The 16,796-nt window shown below is 32.5% G+C and overlaps 1 non-coding gene across 1 annotated transcript; it reads left to right on the top strand.

Moving 5' to 3' along the window:
• Positions 1-233: 233 nt before the first annotated feature.
• Positions 234-425, top strand: LOC127563695 (U2 spliceosomal RNA). The gene has a single exon (XR_007954130.1). It is a non-coding gene; the product is annotated as a U2 spliceosomal RNA (small nuclear RNA).
• The last annotated feature ends 16,371 nt before the right edge of the window (positions 426-16,796 follow it).

The raw sequence follows: 16,796 nt of genomic DNA, 5'->3' as shown, positions 1-16,796 counted from the left end.
TGGGAATGTAAGGTCTCTGAGCCTGTTCATTTGAAAGAATTCCACAGTTCTGTTTCCACATTCAGTGGACAAAGGCTGCTCCCAGACATGTGTTAGGTCACATATCCACCTATCATCCAGTTTTCCATTCTTCTGAAAGCATGTTCCTGAGCATCTTTCACATGTTGGATCCCATCTTATGTCTAGAAATGACCATAGCCTAATTATAGGGGAACTGAAGTGAAGAATATATTATTGCTTCTCAGCCTTTTGACTAAGATCAAGTGTATTATCTGTTCTTATCAGTTTAATATCTGACAATGTCCTCTATCTGAGGATAACATATTAAATGGATTTTTGACCCTGGGAGATGGAATAGGTACTTGCTCTGTCCACTCCATACATTGACCCAGTATTGCAGTACTTCTAGGAATGATGCAAAAACCTCAGCCAAAAAAAGACTGGTCTTTTTCACTAACTTGTATTACTGTATGTATTTGAAAATAATACTTACATTTCTTGAAAGCAAAGTTGTAGATTTAGAGCTGACTGGGATCTTACAGAACACTGAATATAACTACTTTCTAATATAGATGAAGAAACTAAAATAAAGTGATTTCCCCAAGATCATATAGAGCATTTCAGTGTCTGAGGTAGGATTCTAAGCCAGGTATTCCTAATTGTATTCTCTCTATTGTATAACCTAGCCATATTAAAGAGGTAGTTGGAGGGTGGTTATGAAATCCCCAGATAAGCTAACAACTCTATTAGCCTGCTATAAAAGCAGTGCCAACTGATCAATAGAATTAGGCTTATTAACTCCAATACTATATAAACTATTTGAAAAAAATAGGAAAAGGACTTCTACCAAATTCCTTTTATGATACAAGCATACTACTGATACTTAAACCAGGTAGGATGAAAACAGAGAAAGAAAATTATAGAACAATTTCTTTGATTAATATTGATGCAAAAACTTAAATAAAATATTAGCAAAGATTACAGAAAGTCATCTCCAGGATAATACACCATGATCAAGTAGAATTTATATCAGGAATACAGAGCTCATTCAATATTAGGAAAAATTGGGGGGCAGAGCCAAGATGACAGAGAAAACACATGCTTCTTTCTGATCTTCTCCCACAAACCTCAGCTAATTAGCAAATCCAGCCTCTGAATTAGTTCTGGACTGGCAGAATCCATGAATATTGGGAGTACAACAAATTACCAGCAGAAGAAAATTTCAAAAGTTGCCAGAAAAAGTCTGTTTCCATCAGGCATGGAGGGAGGCACTCAAGTGCAAACTGACTGAGCACAGATGCCAGCACATGCTGTGCAGACCTGGGGCAGGGTGTGGACTCCACAGGGAGATGCAGACTCCATGTGGCAATAAAAAGGGAGGATTTTACAGCAGTATTGGCTACTCTGCCCTGGTTGCAAGCCAGTAGATTAGCAGACACAAACCCAAAAGATAAATAGTGAACCTCAAAGTGCTGGAGACACACAGGACCTGGCCACACCCACTCAGCACCAGGAGTGAATCAGCATGAACTCAGCACAGCTGCTGCCACTTATGGAGGAACCTTGGAAAACCTCCCTTACCCTAAAAGCAGATCCCAATCCCAATTTTTTTTTTCTTGTTTGTTTGTTTTAATGAGTAAAAAGGCAAAGAGAACTCTGACCATAGATAGCTTTTGTGGTGAAAGAGAAGAACACATTTCAAACCCTAAGGAACTCCCAGAAAAAACAGAATCTATGGAACAGAAAAAGAAAATAACTCCTTTAAAAAACATAATTTGTGAAATGGAAAAAAAATTCCCACAAAACAAAACAACTCATTTAAAAACTCAATTGGAAAAATACAAAAAGAAGTAAAAAAAGTAAATGAAGAAAATAGTTCACTAAAAATCAGAACTAAACAAATGGAAATGAATAACTCAATGAGACATTAAGAATCAATCAAGCAAAATGAAAAAAAAATGAAAAAAATTAGAAAAAATGTAAAATACCTACTTGGGAAAACAACTGGCCTGGAAAATAGATCCAGGAGAGACAACATAAGGATTACTTGACTTCCTGAAAATCTTGATGAAAAAAAGATCCTAGACACTATTTTTCAGGGAATCATCAAAGAGAATTACCTTATGGTTATAGAACCAGAAAATAAAATAGTCATTGAAAGAATTCACTGAACAACTTCTGAAAGAGACCCCAAAATTAAAATCCAAAGAATGTTGTGGCTAAATTTCAGAACTATTGGATCAAGGGAAAAAATATTGCAAGCAGTCAGAAAAAAAATGAAATACTGAGGAACCACAATAAGGATCACTCAGGATCTAGCAGCTTCCACCTTAAAAGAGCAAAGGACCTGGAATCTGATATTCTGAAAGGCAAAGGAACTTGGAATGCAGCCAGTAATAAACTACCCCCCCCCTAAAGTGAGCATTTTCTTCCAGGGAAGAAGGTGGGCATTCGATGAAACAGGTGAATTCCATTTATTTCTGATGAAAAACCAGAGCTAAACAAAAAAAAAATTGACCTCCAATTATAGGACTCAAGAGAAGCAAAAAAAGGTAAAAAGAACTCTTGAGAACTGTATTTCTATTATGGATATACAGAGAGTGCATGTATAATTTGATTTTACTGTTACAATATAAAAAAGTCACTAGATGTAGAAAGGAGATTGTACCAGAAAAAGGGAAAAGGGAAGGTAAAGTGAGGGAAAATATATCTCATGAAGGGGCAAAAGAAACTTATTATATTTGAGGAAAAGAAGGGAGGAGGATGAATATCATGTGAATCTTAATCTCATCATATTTGGCTCAAAGAGGAAATATTAGACATATTTGGTTTACAGAGCAACTTCTCTCACATTATTGAAAAGTGGGAAGTGAAAGGCAAAAAGGGAACAGATAAGCTAAATAGAAAGGAAAACAGAATTAGTAGGGGAAAGGTATAAGAAAAGGAAAGAGCTGCTTGAGGCACTTATGGTGCTCCTAAGTTTACTACTGGGGAGGGAAAAAGGGGAAAAGGAAAGAGAAAAGTATAATCTAGGGATAATAAGATGGCAGGAAACACAGAATTAGTAGTTTTAACTGTAAATGTGACTGGGATGAACTCTCCTATACAGCTGAAGCTTTATAGCAGACTGGATTAAAAGCCAGAATCCTAAAATATCTTGTTTACAAGAAGCACATTTAAAGCAGAGTGATACATATAGAGTAAAAGTTATGCTTCAGATTGGAGAGCGCTACATTAGGTGAAGTAAAAAAAAAAAAAAAAAAAAAAAAAAAAAAAAAAAAAAAAAAAAAAAGCAGGGGTAGCCATCCTGATCTCAGATCAAGCAAAATAAAAAATTGATCTAATTAAAAGAGATAAGGAAGGAAACTATATCTAGCTAAAAGGTACCATAGACAATGAAGCAATATCAATACTAAATATATATGCACCAAGTGGTATAGCATGCAAATTCCTAAAGGAAAAGTTAAGAGAGCTGCAAGAAGAAATAGAAAGCAAAGCTATAACAGTGGAATTTCTCAACCTTACTATCTCAGAACTAGATAAATCGAACCAGAAAATAAGTAAGAAACAAGTTAAAGATGTAAATAGAAACTAGAAAAATTAGGCATGATAGATCTTGGAGAAAATTGAATGGAGACAGAAAGAAGTACACTTTCTTCTCAACATATCATGAAATCTATATAAAAATTGACCATATATTAGGATATAAAGTTCTCAAAATCAAATGCAGAAAGGCAGAATTAGTAAATGCATTTTTTTTTCAGATCACCATGCAACAAAATTACATTCAATAAAAAGCCAAGGAAAATAGAACAAAAAGTAATTTGAAACTAAATAATCTCATTCCAAAGAATGAATGGGTAAAACAGCAAATCATAGACACAATTAATAATTTCATCAAAGAAAAATGATAATAATGAGACAACATACCAAAATTTGTGGAATGCAACCAAAGCAGTAATAAGGGGAAATTTTATATCTCTAGATATTTATTCGCACAAAGTAGAGAAAGAGAAGATCCATGAATTGGGCTTACAACTAAAAAAGCTAGAAAATTAAAACCCCCCAATCAAATACCAAACTTGAAATTGTAAAAATAAAAGGAAAAAATAATAAAATTGAAAGTAAAAAAAAAAACTATTGAAATAATAATTAAAACTGAGAATTAATTTTATAAAAAAAAGCAACAAAATAGATAAAACTTTAGTTAATTTGATTAGAAAAAGGAAAGAGGAAAATCAAATGGTTAATCTTAAAAATGAAAAGGGAGAACTTTCCACCAGAGAAAAGGAAATTAGAGCAATAAATAGGAGTTACTTTGTCCAATTTTACACCAATAAATTTGATAATCTAAGGGAAATGGAGGAATACCTACAAAAATATAGATTGCCTAGATTAATAGAGGAGGAGATAAATTATTTAAATAGTCCTATTTTAGAAAAAGAAACAACCAGCTATTAATCAATTCCCCAAGGAAAAAACCCCAGGACCAGATGAATTTACATGTGATTTCTACCAAATATGTAGAAAAAATGAACTTCAATACTATGTAAACTATTTGAAAAAATAAGGAATGAAGGACTCCTACCAAATTCCTTTTTTGACACAGACATAAACCATGTAGGATGAAAACAGAGAAGCAAAATTATAGTCCAATCTCCCTAATGAATATTGATAAAAAAATCTAAATAAAATAAAAGAGATAATAGAAAAGCATCCCCAGAATAATACACCATTATCAAGTAGGATATATACCAGGAATGTAGGGCTGGTTCAATATTAGGAAAACTATTAGCATATTTGACTATATTAATATCCAAATTAATAAAAATTGTATGATCATCTCAATAGATGAAGAAAAAGCGTTTGATAAAATCCAACATCCATTTCTATTAAAAACACTACAGAGTATAGGAGTAAATGGAATCTTCCTTAAAATTGTCAGTAGCATCTATTTAAAACCATCAGTAAGCATCATATGTAATGGGGATAAACTGGAACCATTCCCAAAAAGATCTGGAGTGAAACAAGGTTGCCCACTATCACCATTACTATTCAATATTGTATTAGAAATGCTAGTTTTGGCAATAAAAGATAAAAAAGAGATTAAAGGAATTAGAGTAGGTAATGAGGAATACACATTATCACTCTTTGCAGATGATATGATGCTATATTTAGAGAACCCTAGAGAATCTACTAAAACACTATTAGAAACAATCCATAATTTTAGCAAAGTTGCAGGATACAAAATAAATACACATAAAACATCAGCATTTTTATATATGACTAACAAAATCTAACAGCAAGAGATATAAAAGAGAAATTCCATTTAAAATAAGTCTTGATAGTATAAAATATTTGGGAATCTATCTGGCAAGGGAAAGTCAGGAACTATATAAGCAAAACTACAAACCACTTTCCACACAAATAAAGTCATATATAAACAAATGGAAAAATATCAAGTGCTCTTGGGTAGGTAAAGTGAATATGATAAAGATGATAATACTACTTAAACTAATCTGTTTATTTAGTACAATATCAATCAAACTCCCAGGAAACTATTTTACTGACCTAGAAAAAATAATAAAATTCATATAGAAGAACAAAAGGTCAAGAATCTCAATGGTATTAATGAAAAAAAAAATACAAATGAAGGTGACTTAGCTGTATCAGATTTAAAATTATGCTATAGAGCATAGTCATCAAAAGCATTCAGTACTGACTAAGAAATAGAATAGTCGATCAGTGGAATAGGTTAGGTTCACAGGACAGAATAGTCAATAACTATAACAAACCCAAATACCCCAGATTTGGGGATAAAAATTCACTATTTGACAAAAACTACTGGGAAAATGGGAAACTAGTGTGGCAGAAACTAGGCACTGACCCACACCTAGCACTATATACTAAGATAAGATTAAAATGTGTTAATGATCTAGACATAAAGAATGATGTTATAAACAAATTAGAAGAACATAGGATAGTTTACCTCTCAGATCTATGGAGGAGGAAGGAATTTGTGACCAAAGAAGAACTGGAGACCATTATTGATCACAAAATAGATAATTTTGATTATATTAAGTTAAAAAGTTTTTGTACAAACAAAACTAATGTAGACACAATTAGATGGGAAGCAATAAACTGGGAAAATACTTTTACATTCAAAGGTTTTGATAAAGGCCTCATTTCTAAAATATATAGAGAATTGATTCAAATTTATAAGAATTCAAGCCATTCTCAAATGATAAATTGTCAAAAGATATGAACAGACAATTTTCAGATGAAGAAATTAAAACTCTAGTTTTTAGTCATGTGAAAAGGTGGTCTAAATCACTATTGATCAGAGAAAGCAAATTAAGATAACTCTGAGATACCTCTACACACCTCTCAGATTGGCTAATATGACAATAAATGATAATGACAAATCTCCAACTATTATGGAGAGCAATTTGGAACCATGCTCAAAAAGTTATCAAACTCTGCATACCCCTTGATCCAGCAGTGTTTCTACTGGGCTTATATCCCAAGAGATCTTAAAGGAAGGAAAGAAAACCTCATGTACAAAAATGTTTGTTGTAGCCCTTTTTATAGTGGCAAGAAGCTGGAAACTATATACATGCCCATTAATTGGAGAATGGCTGAATACATTGTGGTATATGAATGTTGTTGAATATTATTGTTCTGTAAGAAATGACCAACAGGATGATTTCAGAAAGGCCTTGGGAGACTTACATGAACTGATAGTGAGATGAACAGAAGTGGGAGATCTTTATAAATGGCAGCAACACAATTATATGATGATCAATTCTGATGGACATGGCTCTCTTCTACAATTCAAACTGGTTCCAACTGTTCAATGGTGAAAAGAGCCATCTACACCCAAAGAGAGGACTGTGGGAACTGAGTATGGTTCACAACATAGCATTTTTACTCTTTTTGTTGTTATTTGCTTGCATTTTATTTTGCTTCTCTTTTTTTTTCTTGTGCAGCATGATACTTGTATAAATATGTATACATATATTGCATTTAATGTATGTTTCTTCCATATTTAACATTTATTGGACTACTTGCCATCTAGGGCAGGGCATAGAGGAAGTAATGGAAAATTGAAACACAGGGTTTTGCAAGGGCTGATGTTGACCAATTGTACATACATATGTTTTTAAAAATAAAAAGCTTTAATTAAAAACAAAATAAAATATCATTTCACTTTCCCCAAGTACATGGGAAAACAAAAGCTTAATATTAATTTTTAAAATTGAGTTCCAAATTTTCTTTCTCAATCCCTCTCCTTGAGATGGTAAGAAATTGAATGTGTTATATACCTATATATGTATATATGCACAATCATGCAAGTTCCATATTTCCATATGAATCATACTGTAAAAGAAAAAAATATGTAAAAAATAAAGATAGTGAAAAAAATTAATTCAATCTGCATTTAGACTCCATTAATTCTTTCTCTGAATTATTTCTCTGGAGGTGAATGGCACTTTTCATCATGAAATCTTCAGAATTGTTTTTGTTCATTGTGTTGCTGAGAATCGGTATGTAATTCACAGTTGATCATTTTGCAATATTGCTGTTGTTATGTACAGTGTTCTCCTAGTTCTATACACTTCACTTTGTATCAGTCCCTGTAAGTCTTTTGGGATTTTTTTTTTGGAAATCCTGGGATTGCCCATCCCTATTTCATAACAAAATTTGTTCAATTATTCCCAAATTGATGGCCATCCTCTCAATTTCCAATCCTTTGTCACCTACAAAAGAGCTGTTATAGTCTCTTCTGTTCAACTCCATAACAGAGAGTATAAATGGTTCTTTGAAAAGAAGATTACATACTGAGTGTGTCACTACCTCACTATCAAGCAACCCCCTAATCTCCCACTTATGGACAAGTTATGAACCATAATAAAGTTTGTGGTATGGTATATAATCATCCAGGTCATAAGATGATGGAGAGTTTGACTGCCCCAAATGTCCTTCTCAGATCTGCAATTGACTAATACAATTAATAAATGCCTCAGTTTCCTCATATGCAAATTGGGGATAATAATATTACTTCCCAACTTTGTTGAGAGTACAGAATGATTATTGTTATACAGCATTTTGTGAATCTTAAAGGACAATATAAATATTAATTGCTGTTGATATTTTTGTTACTTTTCATATCTATAGAGAATAGGCAACTGTGTTTCTTTACCAACAGATCTCTTAAACTACATATGTATGCAGGATAGTCAATCTGAGTTGCTATTGTTTGGATGGATTAAAAACTTGGATTCTGATGTAACTTCTCAATAAAGTGCAACTTTCTTCTCTTGGCTTTAAAAAAAAAAGAGAAGAGAGAATTAGGCTTTTGCCTACTTCCAGATAGTCCTAGGAGGGAATCATGCTCTGATGCTTGTCTTAAAAGTGAAGAAGCTTGTCTTAGTAGATGTCATGGCTTGATATCTATCCCAAGTCTACCAAAACGTGTTTAGGAAAGATTCAACCAGAAAATACATGGTTCTTGTAGTTTTCCTGATCCTCTCCTCAAGTTACTGTGATAAATGATGAAAAAGGCTCTGCATTCTTGAAATTAGAAGACTTGGGTTCAAATACAGGTTTCCTGCTTATATCTTGAGTTACTTTAGGGAAGTTTTTTATTTCCTATGTGAGGTTCAGTTTCTTATTTGTCAAATAAGGATGGATTGAAAGGTTGCTTATGGCACTGTCTACCTGACTCTGGGAAATATAGCAATTTTATGACACTCAAATGAAAACAGAAAACATGAAAATAATTCTTATTCTGCTACTGATATGTATGATCTTGGGCAAGTCGCAATCTTTCTGAGCTTCAATGTTAAAAAAAAGGGAAGTTGGATTAGAACAAGCGTTTATTATCATTTTGTATGGATCACAGAAATATGAATAAGCTTCTGGACTCCTCCAAAGAATGTTTTACTTAATTGCATAAAATAAAAATCACAATATTATAAAGAAAATTAATTATATTGAAATATATACATATATAAGCATATATATGTATATATATATATATATATATATATATATATATATATATATATACACACACACACACACACACACACACACACACACACACACACACACATTTTGTTATTTAATTATGTCTATTTATGACCCCCACTTAAGGTTTTCTTGTCAAAAATCCTAGAACGGTTTGCTATTTCTTTCTCTAGTTCATTTTAAAAATGAGAAAACTATGAAAATCAGGATTAAGTGACTTGACCAGAATCATGAGGCCATACTTGAATCCAGGTCTTCCAGACTACAGGCCCAAAGTCTTATGCATTGTGCCATTTAGCGGCACACACACACACACACACACACACACCCTCATCTATCCTTATCTCTTCCACTTAGTTAAGGGGCAGGAGGTTAAGGGTGTGAGACCCCTGATGATCTGGAAAATCTGGATAAAATCTGTAAGATTAGAACCTCCACCTTCATTTTCCTTAAGGAAATAATATAAGGACTCAGACTTTTCTCCTATGATACTGGAGTCTATTGGAATGACTTTTTAATGACAATCTTATATTTCTGAGTTTCTAAACTTTTCGTGTCTTGTATTCTGTCCTTTGTGTATCATTTGTGGCTTTCACAAAACTCTCCAAAAATTCCCATTTAACTTTTTATGTTGACCTTGATATCAAAACTATAAAGGGGAAAATTGCATTGTGGAGTGGATAACTGGACATACACACACACACACACACACACACACACACACACATCTGTGTATAACCACATGCATATATGTCTTTAAACAAGTTCACAGAGTTTAGGTTAAGAACTTGTAGAATAAATGATCTCTAAAGTCCCTTCCAATAATTCTGTGAATCTGGCCCCTACCTCTCAGGGCACAGTATTCTTAAGCTTTTATATTCTCAGTTATACACTGAAGGAGACACCTGATTCTTTACTAGTTTATAAAGGAGATGAGAAAACTAATGTAAAAGCCCTTCCAAAAAGCCTATAAAAAGCTCTATACATGCTGGGTATGATTATGAATGCACTAAACTGTTGGCATATCTTTTGTTTATATCATTTATGTTTGGACCTGCCTGATGTGCTGCTTCTGTCCTTCTGTGACACTGCTTCCCCAAACACTTTATTCTTTGAGTTGCCCTGGTTCCATTCCAACCAGTGGGGTGTCTCAGTGACAGCAGCTGGGTAGTGTGGATTCATGTGCTTTCCCCTAGATAACTGAAACCCAGTGTTCATTTTCTGAAATTTTTCATTTATCAAAACATCCTGTGTAGAATAACTCTACTAGAGTGCAACATATACAGTCCTTTTACTTTTTGAAAAGGAAGTTCATTTTTTAAAAGGGATTTATCTTCTACTCTCCTTTCCTTTAAATGAGTGATCTCTGTCATAATATTATTTTAATGGAGTGCAGATAAAACCTTTGAGGAATTATATATTTTTTTCACTTGTGAATTCAATGTTATCCTTTTAATTTTTTTTCTTCTAATACTATTTTATTTGTTCAAATACATGTAATAGTAATTTTCAACATTCAACTTTGCAAAACTGTGTTCTAAATTTTCTCCCTCCCTCTGTTATCTCCCCTTCTCCCTAATACAGCAATGATCTCTTATAATTTAAATATGTGTAATACTTTTAAACATATTTCCATATTTGTTATGTGTGCAAGAAAAATCAGACTAGAAGGAAAAAAGAACCACAAGAAAGAAACAAACAACAAAAAGGTGAAATATGCTTTGATCCATATTCAGTCTTCACATTTTTTCCTCTGGATGTGATTGGCATTTTTTCATCATAAGTCAATTGAAATTACCTTGAATTATCACATTGTTGAAAAGAACCAAATCCTTCACAGTTAGTTGATCATCTTGCTATTATGTTCAATGTTTTTCTGGTTCTGCTCACTTCATTCAGCATCAATTCATGTAGGACATCCCAGGTTGTTTTTAAATCAACCCTCTATCAATAAAATTCCAATACATTAAAAATCATAACTTCTCATGCATTCCCGAGAGCATCAATTTCCAGTGCTGCCACCATAAAAAGAGCCACTATAAACATTCTTGCACATGAGTCCTTTCCCCTTAAAATTATTTTGTTTAATTTTATTAATGATTGTTAAGTATACTTCAATTACCTGTAAATTTTTTAACAATAATTTTGCTTTTGCTTTGTCTCAGATCATGATTGCTAGTCCTGCCTTTTTTTACTTTAGCTAAAGCATAACAGATTCTGTTCCAGAACCTTATTTTAATTTTGTGTGTCTCTGTTTCAAGTATGCTTCTTGTAAACAACACATTATTAGATTTTTATTTCTAATCTATCCTGGTATCTGCTTTCATTTTATGGGTGAGTTCATCCCATTCCTATTCATATTTATGACTGCTAATTTTATATTCCCATCCATCTGATTTCTTTCTGTTTATCCTTATTTCTGTTTTTTGTGCTGTACTTCCTCTGAAATCCTTTTCCTTCTGACCACTGCCTTTTTTATCTGCCTGCCCTTTTATAAACTCTCATTCCCTTTGTTCTTTTCCCTTTCCCCACCTCTTTTTTAACTAATTTAGAAGTGAGAAGTTCAAATATTGTTTGTATTCCCCCCCATACTTTCTTCTCCAGTGTAAAAACTCTTTTCCCATGTCTATTTTATATGAGATATTTCTGTCCCTATTCTTCCTTTCCTTTCCTCTTTTTCCAGAGTATCCCTCTTTTTTGCCTAGTTTTTGGCATCATCTTAACTTAATTGACTCACCCTTCACTTTCTTTCTATATAAAATCCTTCTAATTGCCCTAAGCATAATTAAGTTCTTAGAAGATACAGGTACTATCTTCCCATATTAAAAAGTACCCAGTTTAAACTTATTGAATCCCTAGTGATTTCTCTGCATGGTTATCTTTTTATGATTCTATTGAATCTTGTACTTGAAAGCAATTCTTTTCAACAGTGATCTTTTTGTCAAGAATGCATGAAACTTCTTCATTTCATTAAAAACCACTTTTCCTCTTGAAGGATTATATTCGGTTCTGATGACTGCTCTTGATTGTAATCTCAGCTTTTTTCTTTCTTTCTTTCTTTTTTTTTTTTTTTTTGGCCTTCCCGAATATTATATTTTGAATCTTTCACTACTTTTACGTAGTAGGTCTTAAATCTTGTGTGATGCTGACTGTGGCCTCCGTATTTGAGTTTCTTTCTTTCTTTCCTTCTTTCTTTTTTTTTTTTTTTTTTGCTATTTGAACCACTTTCTCTTTGACCTAGTTGGTCTAGACTTTGTCTCTAGTATTCTTGGAGGTTTTCATTTTGGGATTTCTTTCAGATGGTGATTGGTGGATTCTTACAATTTCTACTTTAACTTCTTGCTCTAGGATATCAATGCCATGTTCCTTGATAATTTCTTGAAATATGATATCTATGCTTTTTCTTTGTACATGATAACACAACAATTCTTAAATTATCTCTCTTCAATCTGTTTTTTTTTTTCAGTCAGTTGTTTTTCCAATGATATATTTCACTTTTTCCATTTTAAAAAATGTTTCATGGAGCCATTAGCTTTCACTTCCCAATTCTAATTTTGTTTTGTTTTTGTTTTTGCTGAGGCAATGAGATTAAGTGACTTGCCCAGGGTCAACACAGCTAGTAAGTGTTAAGTGTCTGAAATCAGATTTGAACTCAAGTCCTCCTGATTTTAAGACAGGTGGTCTCTCCATTGCATCACTTAGTTGCCACCCCCACAATTCTAATTTTTAAGGAATTGATTAGGACAAAAGTGATTACTCTCCCTAGTCCCCACCAGTGTTAATGATTCCTCAGGGCTTCCACTGCATCTTGACTGCTCTTCTTTGCCCTTGAACTATTACTAGTTCAATAACTAGGTATAGTCAATGTAATTGTCAAGAAGTATTTGGCTCTATATCCAATGTTAGCAGAGAGGCACCCTGTAATGTTTTTCTAACTAATTTCCAGGTCCTTTCACTATCTTTAGATTGAGAGCTCCTGAAGCTCCTGCTGCTTCTGTCATGACCACTTAAATCTTATCACTGATGTTTCATTCATGTGGCCTTTAGGTTAGCCTCCTTCCTTATAGTCAAAGATATGTCTTTCTGACCTGTGTTTTCTTGGGCTAGAAGAATGTTTCACTCTGAAACATTTGTTTTTTTATTGCTATTTCAGAATTTTATTTGAGACATTATTGTAAAGTGTTTTGGAAGGAAATGTTGAGTGCTTTTCTTCTTGGTCATCTCCTTGGTTCTGCCCCCAGAAGTCAATTTCTATATTATTCCTAACAGTCATCTTAATCTTTGGATGATTTGCATTGTAGATTTCATATATTAAAAAAATGCTAGACACCAGCTTCCTTGTTTTGTAAATGAGGGAGCTAGATTTAGATAATCTCTAAAGTCCCTTCCCAATCTCCAACTTTTAGAATCCTTGATTTATTTTAAGGCCATCTCATCCAGTAGTCCTCCTATATCACTATATTCCCTCACTAACTGCTTGTGCTATTTCCAACAAGGATATCTTTTATCTTCTCTATCTATTTTGTAAATATAGTAGTATTTACCACATATTCATATATATAGATATGTGTATAATCTATGTCTATGTCAATATCTTATAGATACTGATGTGTGTGTATGTAAAAGCTACATGGCACAGTGGTTAGAGTGCCAGGCCTGGAGTTAGGAAGACTGACTCATCTTCAGGAATTCAAATTTGACTTCAAAAACTTATCAGTTGTGTGACCGGAAAGTCATTTAATCCTGTTTGTCTCAGTTTATTCATATTTAAAATGAATTGAAAAGGAAGTGGCATACCATCTTTGTCAAGAAAATCCTCAAAGAGATCACAAAAAAGAAAGGCACAATTGAAATAACTGAATAAAATGAATATACATATACATATATGTGTGTGTATAATATAATATAACAGTATAATATGACATATATATTTTCTTCTATAAGAATTAAGCTTTTTCAAGGAATGGGTGATTTTTTTTTCTTTTGTTTCCATTTCCTTCTTTTGGCATAGTACCTAGCCCATATTAAATGTTTAATAATCACTTATTCATCAATTGATTTATTGACATTCCATGGATTCCAACTTATGTATACAATCAGAAGAAACCCACAATATAAATAATTCAAAACCAATACAATTCTAAAATCATTTAACTCTAACTCTAGAATGAATAATAAATTGTTCCCTCTCCATCCTTTCCCCTCCCTACACCAATTGTTCTGCTTAGCAATGCTATGCCAATGTAGTTTTTAAATAAATTTGCATGACCCAATTATCATCTATTTTATTTGTTTTCAAAAATGACCCATAAGCTATCTTTTCCTTTAGCTATTCTTTGATTTCTTCTAGTTTCATTTAGGGTGAGGATGTTAGATTGATATGGTTAAGTTCCTGAAGTAAGCCAAAGAAAATCAACAAATTAAGACAAAAAATTGTATATAGTCTAAGAATTGTTTGACTTAGCATTCTCAGTTGTCTTTGCTGAACTTCCATCCTTGCTATGATCATGGAGAAAGAATATACATAATTGAAGGCCACATTGAAATTCTCTGAATTTATGGGATTTTTATGTTCCCCAATTTCATCTTTCTGGTGTTGATCTTCTGAAAATGAAACTCTTACTTTACTAGGCTGGTCCACAGGGAAAATACATATAATCATTGTTAATGTAGAGTCCCCTCCATGATAGAATGACCTATCAAAATTGGACTTTTATGGAATTGATTTCATTCTGAAACTAAAGGCAGCAAAAAAATATTATCTTATTGGATGCCTGGTTCTCACATGTATAGTATATAAATACTGAACATAAGACAACAGGACATCATGGGGATAATTGTAGCTTGTTCACCAACATTCATTGCAAAGTGGTGAAGGATTAGCAGGATTGTTCTATGATGGATTTGACAACATCTTTAAAACTGAGTTGACATATGCTTTGGTAATTGATAATTTCATTGTAAATTTATGTGCCCAGTAATATAATACAAACTAAATGTGGTTTGGGATCAAAAAGATAAAAAAGATTAAGGATGTATAGACCATTCAGAAGATGCATGACTATATATCATGAACATTGTCTTCAAAAATAAACTTATAGGGTCATTAGTCTAGAGCTGGAGGGTACATCAGAGGCCATCCTTTCTTTTGCACATGAGAAAACAAGAGAAGTTGTAACTTGCTCACAGTGACAGAATTAGTTACTATTAGAGGAGGACAGGAATCCAGGTCATTTGAATCTAAATCTAGTATTTTTCTCCTTTCTACAGGAAAGAACCAAATTGTATTATGAAAATATTAAATTATGCTTTTATTGATTCATTTTGTATTGACATAATAAACACTTTCCAACAAATACTCAAAAATCACTTCGGAAATATACATTTCCCCATAACAATTAAGCAAAATTGTCTAATATTTTCATTACAATTTATAGCACATTTAACTATATATTAATAGACAAGAACTGACTAATACAAATAAAAAGTAATATCCAAGTCAGTATTCTATGTGTAATTAGATAATCAAGTAGTTAGAACAAAGGTCAAAGCAAATATTATGTAAGAAGAAAAGGTAGAGAAGAAAAGACACTATGTACAAATATAGCAACTCTAACTTGACCTGTATAAACATACTCCAACTGTGAAAAAAATAGAAAATAAACAATACTAAAGACATAAGCTCTATCATCATTTCTTAGAGAAATTTAAGAAAGACAGAGTCAATACAACAAGAAAGCACTATAACTCAGGAATTCTTCAGCCAGAAAAAGAATTAACTTTTAAAAAATTTTTGCTATTCAGAGGCACATGACTGTTCAAAAGAAAGAGAAAAGGTATAGAATACAAGCTCAATTATTAATAATTTTAGAACAGTATTAGTCAAATGAAAATATTATAAAATAGCAAAAATAAATTGAGAAGTAAATGATGTGGCAGAGAGTAGGAGATAAGATCTAGCTAAATGTCATAGTCCTAATATGAAACTAAAAGGGGAAAACAAGGGGAATACAAAAGGAAAAAAGAAGCCATGTACTCAAAAGATAAAATTGGAAGAAAGCAAATAAATTCAGAAAAAAATGTGTGCTACATGCTACGCAAATTTAAATGCACTTAGGATCAATTTTTAAAATAGTAAAACATTAGCAAACAATGTGAAATGTCAGAAGTGGTACTTATGAAAAAAATAAAGAAAAGAAAAATTGAGAAGACATGGGCATCTATCAAACTATATTTCTGATTTCACATCTCTAGAGACACTTAAAAATTCATCGTTCTTCAACATTATATTTTTGGTCACCAATGTGGAAATATTAGGTGTGTTCTTAGTGTTTCACTTTCACTCAATCTCATGTGTATAGTCATTGACCAGATCATGTTATTTATATCTCTAAAATATCTTTCTTACTTTTATCACTATTCACAAGCCATCATCTTAATTTGAATTATTGCAATGATGTCCTCATAGGTCTTCATATTTCAGATATCTACCCATCCCTAATATATCCTTTGTACTAAGATGAACTGGTATTTTTGAAGTGCAGGTCTGACCATGTAATTTCACTACTCAGGCAACTCGATGGTTTTCTACTGATGTAGCAGCAAACATTATTTCACTTTTTATTGCATTATTATTTCATTTATATTGTGTGTAAGTTTCTGAGGTTTATGTCAGGTTACATTTTCAATGTGTTGGGTGGGGAAAATGTATGTTTCTTTCTGTTCCCATTCAGTTTTCTCTAAAGTTTTGTCATATCTAACTT

Source organism: Antechinus flavipes, chromosome 4, assembly GCF_016432865.1.
Source record: "Antechinus flavipes isolate AdamAnt ecotype Samford, QLD, Australia chromosome 4, AdamAnt_v2, whole genome shotgun sequence".
Lineage (NCBI taxonomy): Eukaryota > Metazoa > Chordata > Mammalia > Dasyuromorphia > Dasyuridae > Antechinus > Antechinus flavipes.
The sequence above is the reverse complement of the archived record's forward strand: the minus strand, read 5'-3'. Positions and strand labels throughout refer to the sequence as shown.